Raw genomic sequence first — 16,859 nt, forward strand, 5'->3', positions numbered from 1 at the left:
TGTACTATTTAGTATCCTCTCATTCTTCCTCCCAAATTGTACCAATTCAAATACCTTTTGACTTTGTGTTTGCCCACATAACAACAGTTACTGCACGTCACAGTAATTCATTTGATGTGTAATACTTTGCAGTATTTCTGAGAGACATGTCTTGATTTCTTTCTTACTCTTTTCAACCATGACCGTGTTCTGCATTAGAGCCTTTCACCCGATTTGGTCAAAATACAAATTATGCTGTGCCACAATATCATTATCAGTTTTTCAGCATTGGTTTATTGGTTGGAACACAGTGCACAATTTATATTACAATGGAGTAGAAATTCATTATGATCCGTTTTAGAGACCGCTTCCAGGGAGGCCCGAGGCTTTATAAATGTTGGGCCTCAGTGTAATAATCAGGGCGAGCTGCCGGTACCTATTGTGCCTCCGGAGGCAACCCGCCTTTGGCCGCACCAAATTTTGCCTCTTGCCTTCTCAAGTAAGTCCCAGGAGGGGCAGGAGAATGGCAGGGGGTGATCACGGGCTAGCAGTTGTGCTGTGGAGCCAGGAGGAGCACTCCTGCTCCCCCCCCACCTTCCCGGCTCCACGTAAATGTAAGTTAAAAAAAATGTACTTACCTTTTTTTCCTCTGCCCCTAGCGGTCCCTTTAAGGGCTGTTGGTTAGGCCGCTGAAGAATTATAAAAACTAGTTGGAGCTTTCACAGCGCAAGCTCCAACTAGTCTTAATGAATTTAACAAACGGGTTCTGAAATGGGCGTAGGGTCCTAATTTCAATATTGAAATGAGGCTGCGATTGTTTCAGGGGGCTGTCAGGAACGCCTAAAAAAAAGACCCCAATGAATTTAGGAGTGGCCGGTACGCATAAGCACAGACCTGCCCCGGGCACTGCTAAAATCATCATCACTACGCCTGTTTTACGACTGGAAAACGGGCGCAACGATGCAGAATTTCTCTCCCCCCTTTGTTTTATGTGTCGGAATTTCACTAAGGCGATGTGTTTGGTTGTTTAAAAAGGTCTGTTCTGTTTCTGTGACATTGCTTAATCTTTCCTCTGTAGTCATGCCAAGTTGTGTCCTTTGATTTAAACGGCTAACAGACCAGGAATCTGCTTTGTACTTTGCTGTCCAAAAAGTGACCCGGAATTTCAGCGAGAACAAGAAGCCCCAGAGGTTAGAAACATTTCAGTGGAAACCACATAAACACCCACTTGATTCAAGACTCATTATAATTCTAGTGTAGAATCTCCAATGTCCTATTGCCTCTCTTTAGGATTACATAGAAATCCTAATCCTTATACACAATTTCTCCTTGGTAAATTGGTAGGGGCCGATTTTCACTTTTGGACGACCGATGATGGAGTGCGTCGGCCGCCTGACAGTCAAGTGGGTGAGGAGGCCCACACCATTTTGAGCTCGGGCTTCATTTAAATCTGGCTGGCGAGCTGCGTGACCCGACCGGGCATCCCACTGCAGCCCCCTGGCTTTGGGTTGGCGCAATATGGGACGGCTTGGATGGCTATGCCAGCCCACAGGAAGGTTCAGGGTGGGGGTGGGGGGGAGACGAAACCAGTGGGGGGTGAACCCGAGCTGGCAGCAACTCCTGTTTCTCCTGGCTCCACTAAAATATAACCCAGAAACTTTTCTGGACCGTTTCTGGAGCAGTCAGCAGCTGCCCCTTTAAGGATTGTTTGTTAGGCCAATCAACTGTGTCAGCTGAGGCTCAGCTGGTGGCACTCTCGCCACTGAGTCAGAAAGTTGTGGGTTCAAATCCCACTCTAGAGACCTGAGCACTTAATCTAAGCTGACACTTCATTACCGTACTGAAGGAGTGCTGCACTGTCAGAGGTGCCATCTTTTGGTTGAGATGTTAAATCTCTCAGGTGGACATAAAAGATCTCACGACACTATTCGAAGAAGAACAGGGAAGTTCTCCCCAGTGTCCTAACCAATATTTATCTCACAACCAACATCACTAAAAAAACAGATTATCTGGCCATTTATCTCATTGTTGTTTGTGGGACCTTGCTCTGCGCATATTGTTTTCTACATTACAACGGTGACTATACTTTTTTTTAAAAAGCACTTAATTAGCAGTGAAGCACTTTGGGATGTTCTGAGGTCATGAAAGGACTATAGAAATGCAAGTCTTTCTTTCTTTCATTGTCAGGACATCACATGGGGAGACCGTGTGCAGAGCAAACTCCAAGCCTGCATCCCTGAAAATTGCAATAGAGGTCGTAATTACATCGCAGACTCTGATTTGCAAAATCAAGAGCCCTACTGCCTGAAACAGCAGGCAGTCCGGTTGCCCAAGGGAAGGCCTCTTTAAAAATGGTGACAACTGGGGGAATGGCTATTGACCCCATTTTGAGGCTGTTACTGCCCCATTAATGCTGATTTTGCTGGGTGAAGATCAGCCCCGTTCTGTCCTTATACCAGATAGCTTTATCTGTAGACCTCTATGTTTGAGTGTTGCAAATCAGCTAACACATCTCAATCCATAGGCAATGCTAAGAGGTACCATTCTTCACTGATAAGAATAGTGTCTGCAAAAAATGCAAGATCACAAGATAGATATGAATGAGGTCTATTTGATCCATCTATGTCAAGATTCCCATTCCCCAGATCACAACATCTGTTTCTTAAATGATTCCAAAGTTTTTGCCTCCACTCCCATTATATGTGTGAAGAACTTCCTGACATCAGTCCTAAATTTGCTGTTCATTAGTTTGAACCCATGTCCCCATATCCTACGGTCACAGTTTAGTTCAAGGTTGTGTTCCAGATTTACCCTTTCTATCCCATTGACTATTTTAAATGCCTCTATGAGCTCACCTCTTAGTCACCTCTTTTGAGGCTAAATGGCCCAAGCTTTTCCATTCTTTTCTCATAATTCAATCCTCAGGGACCAGCCTTCTGGCTCTTCTTTTCACTGCCTCCAGGCTTAAATGCCTCTCTTCTGTCTTGGTGACCAAAAGTGGGCTGAGTACTCAGAGTGAGGTATGACCAGAGTGAGGTATACAGTTTAAACATGACCCACATTCTACTAACTTGGCTATTTGGGTTGGCATTCCATCTGCTCTGTTGATTGCTGTCGCGCAGTCGCCAGGAATCAAAAGGGTTAAACCGAATGGCATTTAATAATTAAAGTATGAGCCAAACTGAAACATAGCTGTTCCTGTCTGCTTTTGTAAATTGCAGACTAGTTTTTCTGTCAATCATCTACAATTTGAAAATTATACGTTCTAGGCATTGCATCACTAAGAGGAAGTGGATTATATGCTGGAAAAACTGGTCCATTCCTGAACTGGACAATGGTCTGTTTGTTAATCAAAAAATGTTTATTTCAGCTAAATTTCCTTGCGATTTTGAGGCAAAAATCCCCTGAAGTTTAAAAATAATCTTGAAGGAAGTCTGTTGGCCATCTGGATATTGTAACTTTGTATTTAAATTGCATCTGCGTATTTAGATTATATATGTGAAAAACCCCAGTGAAGTTTGACAGGTGAGAGTGGGCTTCCACTTAGCAGATATTCATGAAAAGAAGCTTGAATTGCTCTTGCAGGTTGGTAAATGGGCTTTTAAAAACAACAATCTATTCCTAAGGATCAGTCAACATGCTCAAATTTCTATGGGTAACATAGTAAACATTTCAAAGTCAGTATATCAAATTCCACTTGATATTTTTTCAAGCAAATCATGTCCAAAATTGTTACGGGCCAACTTTAACCCTGCCCGCATCGTGGAAAACGGGTGGAAGGGCAGTTAAAATGGCCGCTGCAATCCCGCTGCCTTCCCAGTGGTTGGAATTTTAACCTGCTCTTTTGAGCAGGCAAGTGGGACACCCGTCAGGAAAGCAGCGAGGTCCTGATTTAAATATGCAGATCAGGCTCCGAATTTGTAATCGGGGCCCAACTGCAATTTTAACCCGTGAAGGTATCATGGCTTCCTCGCCAGGCCGACCTGGTGGCAAACAAGAGTGGGGCCAGAAGAGGACCATAAAAGTAAAATTACATTTGTTTTTGGTTTCCTTGCGGGCAAGGGGGATCAGGAGTGCTCCTCTCGACCCCACAAGGTAACCTTGGGCCTCTCCTTCCCTCCCCCTCCCCCTCTCACGACCGAGAAGCCCTCCTAACCCCCTCCTTCCCAAACACATACCTGACTGCTGGGGACCATTCTGCCTGGTCCCCGGCCGCGGCCTCCTGCCGCCCAAAATCCCACTCCTGCCCACCGACCAGCTGCTGCTTCTCACCAGGTTTGGGTAGGAGACTGAGGTGGACCGTGCAGATGATGCCTAGGAGTCAAAATCTCCCGGGCCTTAAGCAGCGGAGGGCCGGATGGGTTCCTGTCTGCCTCTGCCCCCCGCCTGCACGATTCCTGGGTTAAATATCTGGGTTTAGGAGTTCAGAATAAGGGCCCAGCTAAAACAGTGACCAATCTCTTCTTTCCTTGGATACTAACTGACCTGCTGTGTGTTTCCAGCATTTTCTGCTTTTGTTTCAGATTTCCTGCATTGGCAGTCCTTTGCTTTAAAACCATGAAATGTTGGTGTTATTTTATTTGAGTTAGTATCCTAATGATCTAATGGTCTGATGGGTAAATCACCAATGGGTATGGTGTTGAGTCGTACAGACCAGGACGGTCCTAAGTTTGATCCCTGCGCTGCACTGATTAATGGCACAAGTGGGGGCGATTTTTTCTTGAGGTGCACGACGGGAGTGCCCTCTGCCCGCCCGTTTTAACTGCTGGGAGGGCCGAGCCATTTTGAGGCCTGGGCCTGACTTACATGCAGCCAATGTGGTCAGGGAACCAAACCGATGCTCTGAGACAGCTCAAGTTTGGGGAGGCCAAGAAATTGGCCAACACCTGCGCGGAGGCTGAGGAGGGAGTAATCCCAGGTTGGGGGGCCTTGCAGGGGCTGGAGTTTTTTTGTGAGCCAAGGAGAAGCACTCCTGCTTGGCAGCACGAAAATTGAAGTTACAAATAAACATCGGCAGTTTTTTAAGTGGCCTTTTAAGGATCGCTGGTTAGGCTGCTCATAACCAGCACAAATGGGTGGAGCCTGCATGGGACACACTGTGCCGATTTGTACCTCAAAATTGCAAACTTCATAGGACACCTATTTGCATATTACACATGGCCACCGACCTGAATCAGACGGGCACTCTGGCCACCCATCTCAGTGCCCAACCCAAGGTGGAGCAGCCGGAGTGCCAGTAGAAACGGGGCCATTTATTATCCCGTTTACCCCTGTTGGATGCCCTTAAAATCGGCCCTTTGTCTCTGCGCTGGAGTAGGAATAGAGTTAAAGGCCCTGATATTTACGGGGAAGCAGGGAGGGAGCTGGGGGGAGGTTTAATGGCCAGGAAACCCGGAAGTACAGGATTCCTGGAGGTCCTGCTGAATTTAATGGCAGGATCTGATTCACATTTTTGGACTCTGTTTCCCGGCCGCTGCCAGCCAGATTGAGAGGCTGTCGGACAGGTAGGCCTGCGGTACTGGGCCGCAGCCAGGGACCGGAGAGGTGGGCGAGGTCGTGGGTCGATGGGGGAACATGGTGGGGGGGGGGGGGGTCCCGGAGAAATCCTGAGTTGGGGTGGACATCGGGGAAGGCCCGGAGACATCGGAGGGGCGCTGGCGCAGTTGTTCGAGGGTCCGATCAATCGTGGGGGAAGGGGTGGAGGGTGGTTGCGGGGACGATCACGGGAGTCCAATCGATCGCTGGGGAGTCCGATCGCGGGAGTTCATTCATACTCGGGGGGGGGGTCCAACCGCGGGGGGATGATCGCGTAGGGGGTCCGATCGCGGGGGTCCATTCGCAGCCACAGGGGGGTCCGATCGCGGGAGGTCCAATTGGGGGGGTCCGATAACGCAGAGTGGGAAGCAGGTTTGCTTGGGGGGTCGAGGGGAAGCACTCCTGCTCTTCATGGCCCACAAGCAGTGCTGGAGAGGCACTTACATGTTGGATCCAGCCGTTCTCGCCTCCCTTCAGCTGCCGGGTGTCCCGGGGCCTGGGAAATCCGGCCGGCTAGCGGTAAACCTGAAACAGAGGTAAAATCTGAGCCACGCAGCCTCATTAAAATATTTAAATTAGGGACCCGCCTCCAGAGAGTGGGTTAATCGCCCTCCCCCCAACTTGCCACCGTTAAAACCAGAAGTGGGTGGGTTGGAGTAGGTTTGAAATTATAACCCCGCCCGTGGGGGGGCCCATCCTAGGGGGTTGAAATTACCCCCCTATGTTCGTGCTCCTGGCTTCTGTCCATTGATCCCTGAAGTGTACGTGAATGTTAGGGGGAAGGCAAGATTGAGCTCTGCTGCTGTGCTGTCCACCCCCCCCATGGTCACATGGCCTGCCGCCACTGACTGGCTAGGCTCATATCTGAAGTATGGTAAGTGACTGGAGAATTGCTGGCACTCGGAGCCCTGTTCCCCAGCATGAGTCAATGCCTTTGGGAGAGGAAAGGAAAAAAGTTGAAATATTTAACAAGAAAGGTCCAGACTATGCACTAACTCTGAAGAAAATGCTAAAAGAAAATCTGCTGAGAAATTGAATCACTTACTGTAAAACAAGTCTCTGGGACTGGTACTTATCAATTATTTCACTTCACATCAAATGTGATTGATTTAATAACCAAGGCTATGTGTTGATAAGCTGGCTGGAGAAAGTATGAACAGATCTGGCTCACAGTTGGCAACACTTATCTGCATTGTGTTGAAGTAATTGACTTACACGAGTCAAGTGCAAATTTAAGAGCAAAATATAAATACACCTATATCACTGTTGATAATTTTGATCATAGTTTTATGAGTTCTCTGGCAATAGTAGAATTCAGCACTGATATATGTATGTGACAGAATTTCATTTTTTTTGGTGAAATAATTGATGCCAAATAAGCTGTTGGTGTAATAATTGTATTTTGGTCTCCCCATTCTGTTCACACATATATATTACAACCTCATTGTTGCAAACTCCACTATTACAAAAATGAGAAGCTGTCAACAAAGGAACTCAATAAAATGAAACTTTAATGTGAAAACATGTATGTACTTTGGCAGCCCCACAAGCTGTATTTTATTTTTATTCTGAAGTTAATATATTTTAAAGGATCCTTGCCGGTATTGTACTTTCAATTGTAGTTTATGTTACGGAAATGATTGGAATAGAGAAAAATGTATTTGCACATCCTGTTAAAGATGATCGCTTTGTTTTACAACCAGTCATGTGATATCTATTTACATATAAGCAGTTTATTTTTGTCAGCTCCTGTTGCTGGATCTATTGTGGAATGTTTTCTTATGCCTCCTATGTGCCCTTAGCAAACACTGCTCAGACATTGTTTACTAGTTCTGACTAGCTCTGGACTTTCCTTCGTTCTGAGTTCATATAGCCTGTGTAAATTACCATTTTCATTGACTCTGCCTTCCTCCATGTCATTCATTGCTATTTCCCTCCTATCTTCATGATCCCATTCCCTCACGACTTGTTTCTGTTGCCTTTTTTTCTCAGTTTCTGTAACGTTCTCTTTGTTAGCTCTCTCTGTGGTCACCTATGTCACTGTCATATGGATCTCATTGGTGAGAGTCATAAGCAGCACTAATATGGGCTCTGTGTTCGACAGAACTCAGATAGGGTACACATCTTAAATACAAGTAAACTGAATTTAAATAGTGCCTTTCGCTTCCTCAGGAATGAAGTACTTTTGAAATGTAGTCACTTGTAATGCAAGCAAACGTAGCAGCCAATTTGTGTACAGCAAATTCCCACAAACAGCAATGATCAGTTAATCTTCTAGGGGTAGGAAGTGTCTAGTCATGATTCTCCAGGCATCATGAGTGTGGGGCAGGCTTGATGGACCAGCTGGTCTTTTCCTGCCCATCATTTCCGTATGTTCATATGATGTGTTTTAGTGGTGTTGGTTGAGGGACAAATGTTACCCAGAAGATCAGGAGAGCTCTCCTGTTCTTCTTCGAATAGTGCCATGGGATCTTCTACAAGTAGGCAGAGAGGTCCTTGGTTTAACATCTCATCCAAAAGATGGCACCTCTGGAAATACAACGCGCCCTCAATACTGCATTGGATTATGTGCTCAAGTCTCTGGAATGAGGCCTGATCCCATGACTTTCTGACTCTGAGGGGAGGGTGCTCCCACTGAGCCAAGGCTGGCACTTAAATGTTAACCAATGAACCATCTCACACAATTGTAAAAAGAGTTTAAAAAAAGAAAACAAATGTTTGATCTGAATTTTGTTGTGAATTAATGAATTCGAAACCCATTTTTCTTAAGTTAATGACAAATTGCCATTTTATGATCTTGCATGTTAGACACGGATATTGTTAAGTCGCACAGTGGGGAATGTGTGAAATATCAGGAAAGAAAAGGATCAGAGTGGAAGACTCTGAAAATGTACAAACTGGATAACAAAAGAGTGTTGAATTGGGGAGGAGTAAAGGGTAATAATGGGGATGACTTTAAACTAACCTGCCAGGTGGGAACAGGCAACTACGCAGTTAAAATCGCCTCCAAAAACTTACTTCCCTGTTCCCACTCGATTTCCGCCCACTACCACCTTAACTAGATCCTTCTTTATAGGTGGCTGGGGTGGTCGCCTGACTCAGGAGAGAACCTCATTAGTACATGCAAATCAGGGTCCCATTATGTCATTAGGACCGGATGGCATTTTAACTGTCGATTGAGCTAACCGACTCAGTAAAACTTTTTGAGAAAGAAACGGAGGCCCTAAAAGGTAAGTTTTAAAGGATTAAAGAGTCGGAGAAGAGTGTGGAAGCTTCTGGCTGTATGCTGCTTCAAAGAGAGACCTGGAAAAAAGCATAGCAGCTGAGACTAAGCTTAACAGTAAAAAAAATATATTTTGGTACCACAACAGCAAGAGGGTAGTCAGAGAAGAAGTGAAAACCATAAAAGATGCAAATGAAATCAAAACTGAGAATGAGCACAAAATAGTAAATATTCTGAATGACTGCCTCCTCCAAGTTGTCACAAGGGAAGACATGAGCAAGAGGCCTTCCCCAAACAAAGATGACTTTGTTATAAATGAGATAGAAGTCTTAGATAGAATAAATAGGCTAATAACAAATACATCTCCAGAGATAGATGGTCTTTATTCCAGAGAGCTAACAGAGACTAGGGAAGAGATTTGTGAGGCACTGACATACAATATGAGGGAATCACTGGTCAATGGGGAAATGCCAGTCGATTGAAAACAGATTAATGTGGTACCATATTCAAAAAGGGTGACAAAGCAGTCACAGGCATCTACACACTTGTTAGTCTTACTTCCATCCTATGTAAAATAATGGAATTGAATATTAGGAGTAAAGTTGAGGAGCATCTGTACAACAATAACCTAGTTAACAGTCTTCAACATGGAATCAGAGGGGAAGGATTCTGCCTGACCAACCTCCACAACTTCTTTGAGGAAGTCAACACAAGGAGACTGTGGTAAGCCATATGTCATGCTTCACCTTGACTTCCAAAAGGGTTTTGATAAAGTTCCACACAAAAGGCAATTAATTAAATTGAAAGTTGTGGGGAATTCAGGATAAATCCTGGGACAAGATAAGAAACTGGCTGAATGGCAGGGAAACAATAGCCTCTCAATAGAAGAATGATGTCAGAGTGGGCAAAAGTGGGATACCTCAGGGCTTGCATCAGTACTGGTTCTAACTACACAAATGACCTGGATTCAGAAACTCAAGATCAAATGGTCAAATTTGCAGATGGTACCAAAGTGGCTGGGGCAGTGGAATCAGAAGAGGCAGCTCCGAAATTATAGAATGAGATGGACAAGATATGTAAATGGACTGAACAACGGCACATGACGTTTAATGCAGGCGAGTGTAAAGTGCTACATATTGGAAGGAAAAGAAGATTACATGCATACTCTATGAATGGTATTGAAATAACGAAAGATAAACCTGAAGGAGATTTAAGAGTCAGGAGATTTGGCAGTAAACATATCCAACCAATGCAGAACAACAATCAACAAAGCCAATAACATTTTGGACTACATAGTCAAAACAGTAGAATATAAGTCAGAGAAAGTAATGATCAAAGTGTACGATGCTCTGGTCAGACTGCACCTTGAATACTGCGTCCCGATTTAGTCGCCAAAAAGCTGGAGAGACATTCAAGCACTGGAGGCAGTACAGAGAAGAGCCACAGGGTGATCCTCAGTGTCAGGGATATGAGTTAAGAAGAAAGAGTGGAGAAACTCGGGGTTTTTATCCTAGAAAGGAGGTGTCTGAGACGTGATCGTATAAAGGTACATAAGATGGCTAAAGGTATAGAAAAAGTTAAACCAAGAATATTACTTTGTCATTCTTGTTAAACAATGTTGAGGAAAATGTTACATATTTACTTATATATTTTACTGATATTGTTGCAACTGATGTCGCACACTTTGAAATAAATGATTAATTGACTCAATCTGTTGGTGTCTGAAAGGCGCCATGTTATAAAAAGTAAATTCAGCTGTCACATTAATGATACACTTCTTACTGCTGACTGTTTCTAGCACTTCACTCTTCAAGTTGACTTCATGCTTCAGGGAGAATTTATAGTTCCTATGATCTCAGAAGCTAAATTCTTTAACTGAGAAGATTGTTCTGTTGTCAACATAACTTCTGCCTGTACTTAAATACTGCAATATGAAAGAGGCCTCGGTCATTTTGCAACTGTGGGCACCTTTTGCCATTTGAAGGTGACTGAATTCAGGCTGATCCTAGCTTGCTTCCTAAAATGGTGATTACCAGTAATTTGTCCACTTTATACCTAACATAAAATTGTTATTGTCCCCCAAGCGCGTGCAGTAAAGAATAGATATATCCTCTGAACTTAAATAGTTATTCAGATCCCCAGTGCTCTTGCCTGACAGCATGATTGAGGAAGTAAATGGGTACAAGATGGGCAGGCCAGTGAGATCAGCAGGCTCTTCAGCTGCACTGATCGCACCTGCCATTATGCCACCAACTGTATCTGTAAGTCCTGACACACCTACCTACCAATGACTGAGGACAACCACTCTGTAGGCTGCAGATCAACTTGGAGCCAATTGCTGTGCTTTGCCATCAGCAGGAAGAACATCTGCAGGCAGCCTGCAGCATAAGCATGGCACTGCCAACGGCAGTCAAGGTCACCACTGTCCCTGATTCTTTATGCCTCTGGCTCTTTCCAGCCTGGCATCGATTGATTTGATGACAACATGCATCAAGTAGATGACCGATGCATTGGTCAGCATGGTCAGCACTTTCATTTCTTTCCATACTGAGGAGTAGCTGAAGCACAATACTACTGCTCAATTTTACCGCAGAACTGCATTTGAGGAAATACGGAGCAGGCCCCGTGCTTTTAATGTGGGGTCGGGAGGCACACACCTTCTCTTCCTGGCTCTCCATATTCAGGTAAGTATATTTTAAATACTTACCTTGTTGGTTGTGGCTTAACAGGTGGTCATTTCAAGGAACCCCTATTAGGCTGCATGGAGTTCTGGTTTTCCTGACCGTAGCCAGCATTGGCTGTTCAAGGGCAACACAATATTGCAGACGGGGCTTCAAGTACCATATTTGAATATGCAAAGGGCCTGTTTTAGGCATGGGCCCTAGATGCCAATTGTTTTTGTCTATACCAATATATCGGGTGGTGGACTCCCAGCTTGTAAGAGTGTGCGCTTCCTGCCCGCCAAATTGGAGGCTCACATTCCCTCCTTCTCTCTATCACACACATTCCCCGTGTGCGGTCGAATTTCTAGGCCCATTTTGTTTTCCTGGCGGTCACATACTGTCTGTATATTAAGGGGGCAGTAACCCTTTCCGTTGATAGATGGGAAGACAGTAACTATAGGTGCATGAATGGTGACATGAGAGGAATCAATCGCACCTTGTGCTTAAGGAATGCCACAGAGCTGAAAAAATTGACTGTTACTCGCCAGTGTTGAACTTTATATAGGGATACATGTGATAACAGAGAGCACCTGTTACCTCCGTAAAGCAGTGGTGACTACATACTGGTGGATCCAACTAATGTTTCCTGTTGTGCCTGGAAGAACCCAGTATCATAGAAGTTTACTGCAGCAGTCATTTTTACTTTCGCTGGACGTGCTGCCTTGATGCTGCTTTTGGACTCCAGGCCTGGTTTCAGAAGCTGACACACATCAAAAATCATTTCCCAGGTGAGGTACAGCCTTCATGCACACTGATCCTTGCTGAGGTTCTTGCCAGGTAGTGAATCCTGAAAATCTGCCTCCTATGCCTCGTACCTCCAGGGATGTGATCTCAATGGAAAATGCTGAAGGGTGTGGATGAACAGGGAGACCTAGGGGTTCAAATGCATAATTCCCTGAAAGTCTGAGTGTAGGCAGATAAAGCCATTAAAAAAGGCCAATGGGATTTTGGGTTTTATAAATAGGGAGTTAGAGTACAAGAGTAAAGAACGAATAATAAATTTGTACAAAACATTAGACCACATGGAGAGGACTTTGTGCAGTTTTGGGCATCCCATTGTAGAAAGCACATTAAAGCCATAGAGAATGAACAACGTAGATTCACCAGGGTGATGCCAGGGATGGGAAACTATAGTTAAGAGGAGAGATTTGAGATACTGGGACTATTTTTACTGGATCAAAGAAGGCTGAGTAGATTTAATACAGATTTTTTAAATTATGAAGGGTTTTGATGAAATGAATGGGGAAAGAGTATTTCCTTTCATTAGTGAGTCAGGGACCAGGAGTCATCAATTTAAAGTTATCACCATGAGACCAAGGATAGCAATTAGGAGAAATGTCTTTACACAGGATTGTTGGAGCATGGAATGCTTTGTCAGTGGTTGAGATAGAGATTGCATCTTTGAAGCAGAGAAAAATATAGGGCTGTGGGGAGAGAATGCGACAGTGGGATTAGTTAGGGATTGCTTTAACTAAGAGTCATCACAGACTCAACAGGCTGAATGGCCCCCTGTGCTGTAAACTTCTGTAGTTCCTGCTATTCTTGCTGCTCCATCAAAGTGTATGGCAGAGACTGGGGCGGGGGAGATCAGAACATCACACAAAAGTTAACAAGGGAAGTCAAAAAAGTTTTCCATGGTGGCAGGGGCTGTCAATGAGTTGAAGAATGAGTCAGATTTAGCCAAGCCATGCACCATAAGGATGACTATCAGTGATCAAACTGCAAATCTGCATGCACCTGTAAGAATAATAAGGAATGGTATTTGTACTTGAATATTTCCTTTATTTTTTTTCTGTAATTGGTTAGTGAAAGATTGTATAACTTAACAGAGGCATAAAAAAACCCTGCATTTATAGAGCGCCTTTCATGACCTCTGGACGTCCCAAAGTGCTTTACAGCCAATGAAGTACATTAGAAGTGTAGTCACTGTTGTAATGTGCGTAGGTCACCTACGATAACATCTCAGATTTGCCACCCTGTGGCAAAAATTAATAATTTTTGTGAATAATACCTTGTTAGTCTATTATTTAATTCATTTGTTTGGCAGTTAAAACTTAAAATGTGGTCCAGTGTTGTGATATTCTGTTGCTTCTTAGAAGATGCGAGATGTGCAAACACAGGAAAGATCAAATGGCCAAAGAAACCTAAAGAAAGGGTTTCTGTTTATTATCTTGGGCACATTATCAAAATGTACCTAGATATTAGGACCAGTGAAGATTCATTTGAGGCCCTGGGGAGTTAAGACTCGCCAAACATGGAAGCCAAAATATCTAGAGAAAGATGGACAGAAAAAAACTCAAAGACATAACCATCTATCACTCCACTGAAAGAGAACTATATGCCACAGTGTCAATATATGGCATAAAAGCAAGAATGAAATAAGGCAAGAACGAGAAAAGAAATCATTTAGTCAGTCCAGCTTGCTGTGGTTAAGCTCCTCCGAGAGGACTACCACAAGTTACTTTCTCCTTGTTCCTACCCGGCTCCTAGCTATTTATTCTTTGTTGAATCAGAACTCTATCCAATTTCTTTCTGAATGCTTCGGTTGAGTTATTCACTGCAGTAGATAGCAGTTTATTTCATGAGCTAACAGTCCAAACAAAACGCACTCACATCTGACACGCCTGCGTTATATGGCCCCGTTCCACTTGAGAGTTTGTTTTCTGTAAGTTACTGCCAACTGTTTCATTGCCTGATATCTCTGCCTAAAGATGTCACTGTTCTTTATTCTCTTAACATCCATGCAGGACAGCTGTTTTTGTCAGTTCTGTTAGGACTTTGTTTTTTCAAAACTCAGTTGTTTCCTTTTTTTTTCTAACTTGTTTCTACAGTTGCCTCTTCTTGATGTATGTAACTGATTTCAGTGATAGCCATGTTGTATATAAAAAATCATTAGTATCTAAAAAAAAGTGCTTTATAGACAAAAGAACATTTCAGGAGTTAATTGTTTTTTTGCAGTGCTTTTTGAACTTGGGCACATAGTTGGAAGATTTTGCACTGAGAAGAGGGACAGACCCTGATACAATCACTTCACATTGTACAATAACCTATTATTAGGGTGATTTTCTATGGAATCTCCCTGAGGCAGATGGTGCCATTAGAATGACAACAAAATCTCCCTAAACTGAACTACAGTGTGATGCAGAAAGAGAGGTTATCAGTGCTCACTAGAACATCAGAACCTGCATCGTGCTTTTGTTGCAAATACCTCATTAAATGTTCACTATCATTTAAATTATGATTTTTAATTGGCTACAGAAGAGCACTGACACTGTTGCCACATTGTGCTATGTTACAAAGAAAGAAATCATTTAAACCCTGTAATCGGATTACAGAACGTTAAATATCAACTTCACACTAAATTTCTAGTGTCAGTAATGATTTATATTTAAATGAATACATTGTGTAGCTTTGGGTGAAACATTATAGCTTTCATGGTTGGTTATATTATGTTATGACCAAGAATTGGGGAGGACAAATTGGTGTGTTATCAAAGAGTAGAAAAAGAGCATGAACCAATGTAACCCAAACACTTGGGGGTTAGAATTTCCATGCTGTTTCTCCAGGGTTTCCGCCGATCTTCCGATAATGTTACGGCAGGAGAATCCCCTGCAAAAATTCCAGGCGTTGGTGCTTATCATATTTGAATTTAGAAAAAAACACACTGTAGTTCCAGTGTCTCATTTATTTTTGGTTAACTGCTCATCAGTAGGCTCATTGTTTATATTGCTGTCCCAATTTCTCTCTGGTCCGTTCCTCTCCTGAAAGCATAAAATTTTACTGGGATACAGTTCCACAAATGCTGGCCAACATCCAGTACCTCATCCAGGAGCCCATTCTTCATGTGTGAGTATAGACAGCAAGCCCCAGAAATTGGTTCGCGCCGGCCTGAGTTGGACACAGGGAACGATTGCTGTGCTGGAAGGGGTAGGCCCGAGATCCACCTGGTATCGTGCCTCATGCCTCATTTATGAGACCGGCAAGCTGCAGACACCTCCTGGGCATCCCCAAACAGCTCGCCAGCAAAGAGGACTTCAATTTAGGGCAGCTGCATCCCTTCCCTAGTCCATTGATGTTCAGGCCAATTGTAGCTTGTAGCACCTCAACTGCTGCCAGGATTGAGAAAACTATCTTATGTAATCGAAATGTGGACTTTGCACTGGGTGCTGCGCTTACTGGCTAATTATTCAGAAAGAACTTGCATTTACAAAGAATCCAGAACAAAAGGGCATAATCTTAAAATTAGAGCTAGGCCATGTCAGAGTGAAATCGGGAAAAACTTTTTCACACAAAGGGTTGTGGAAATTTGGAACGCTCTCCCACAAAAGGCTGTGGATGCCGGGTCAATTGAAATTTTCAAGATTGAGATCGATAGATTTTTATTAGGTAAGGGTATCAAGGGATGTGGAGCAAAGGAAATGGAGTTGATGTACAGATCAGCCATGATCTAATTGAATTGCGGTGGAACAGGCTCGAGGGCCTGAATGGACTACTTCTGTTCCTATGTGCCTATGTTATCCTGTTCTCAGGACATCCCAAAATACTTCACAGCCAATAGATTACTTTTTGAAGTGTATTTGCGATTTCTATTTAAAGGCTGTATGGGTTAATTTTCATGCTTCTAACTTGAAGAATCAATTCCTGATTGGAACAGAATGCTACACCAAAAAACATTGCAGGGCACTGGCATTATCATGTCAAATACATCTACAACAACAACTTGCATTTATACTGTGCCTTTAACATAGTAAAACATTCCAAGGTGCTTCACAGGAGCATTATCAAACAAGATTTGAAACTGAGCCACATTAGGAGATATTAGGACAGGTGACCAAAAGCTTGGTCAAAGAGGTAGGTTTTAAGGAGCGTCTTAAAGGAGGAGAGAGATAGAGAGGCGGAGAGATTTAGGGAGGGAATTCCAGAGCTTAGGGTCTAGGCTGCTGAGGCACAGCCACCAATGGAGGAGTGATTAAAATCAGGGATGCGCAAGAGGCAAGAACTGAAGGAGCGCAGAGATCTCGGAGGGTTGTAGGGCTGGAGGAGGTTACAGAGATAGGGAGGGACGAGGCCATGGAGGGACTTGAAAACGAGGATGAGAATTTTAAAATCGAGACAGTGCCAGACCAGGAGCCAAAAATAGGTCAGCGAGCGCAGGGGTGATGGGTGAACGGGACTTGGTGCAAGTTAGGATATGGCAGCAGGGTTTTGGATAAGCTCAAGTTTATGGAGGGTGGAAGATGGGAGGCCAGCCAGAAAAGCATTGGAATAGTCATGTCTAGAGGTAACAAAGGCATGGATGAGGGTTTCAGCACCAGATGAGCTGAGGCAGGGGCGGAGATAGGCGATGCTACGGAGGTGGAAGTAGGCGGCCTTGGTGATGGAACAGATATGTGGTCGGA

The 16,859-nt window shown here is 43.8% G+C and overlaps 1 long non-coding RNA gene across 1 annotated transcript in view; it reads left to right on the top strand.

Annotated features, from left to right (window-relative positions):
• Positions 1-16,859, top strand: part of LOC137334397 (uncharacterized) — a 98,209-nt gene that overhangs the window by 56,938 nt on the left and 24,412 nt on the right. The gene's annotated exons all lie outside the window — the stretch shown is intronic.

This window comes from Heptranchias perlo, chromosome 2 (genome assembly GCF_035084215.1).
Source record: "Heptranchias perlo isolate sHepPer1 chromosome 2, sHepPer1.hap1, whole genome shotgun sequence".
In the NCBI taxonomy this organism is placed as follows: domain Eukaryota; kingdom Metazoa; phylum Chordata; class Chondrichthyes; order Hexanchiformes; family Hexanchidae; genus Heptranchias; species Heptranchias perlo.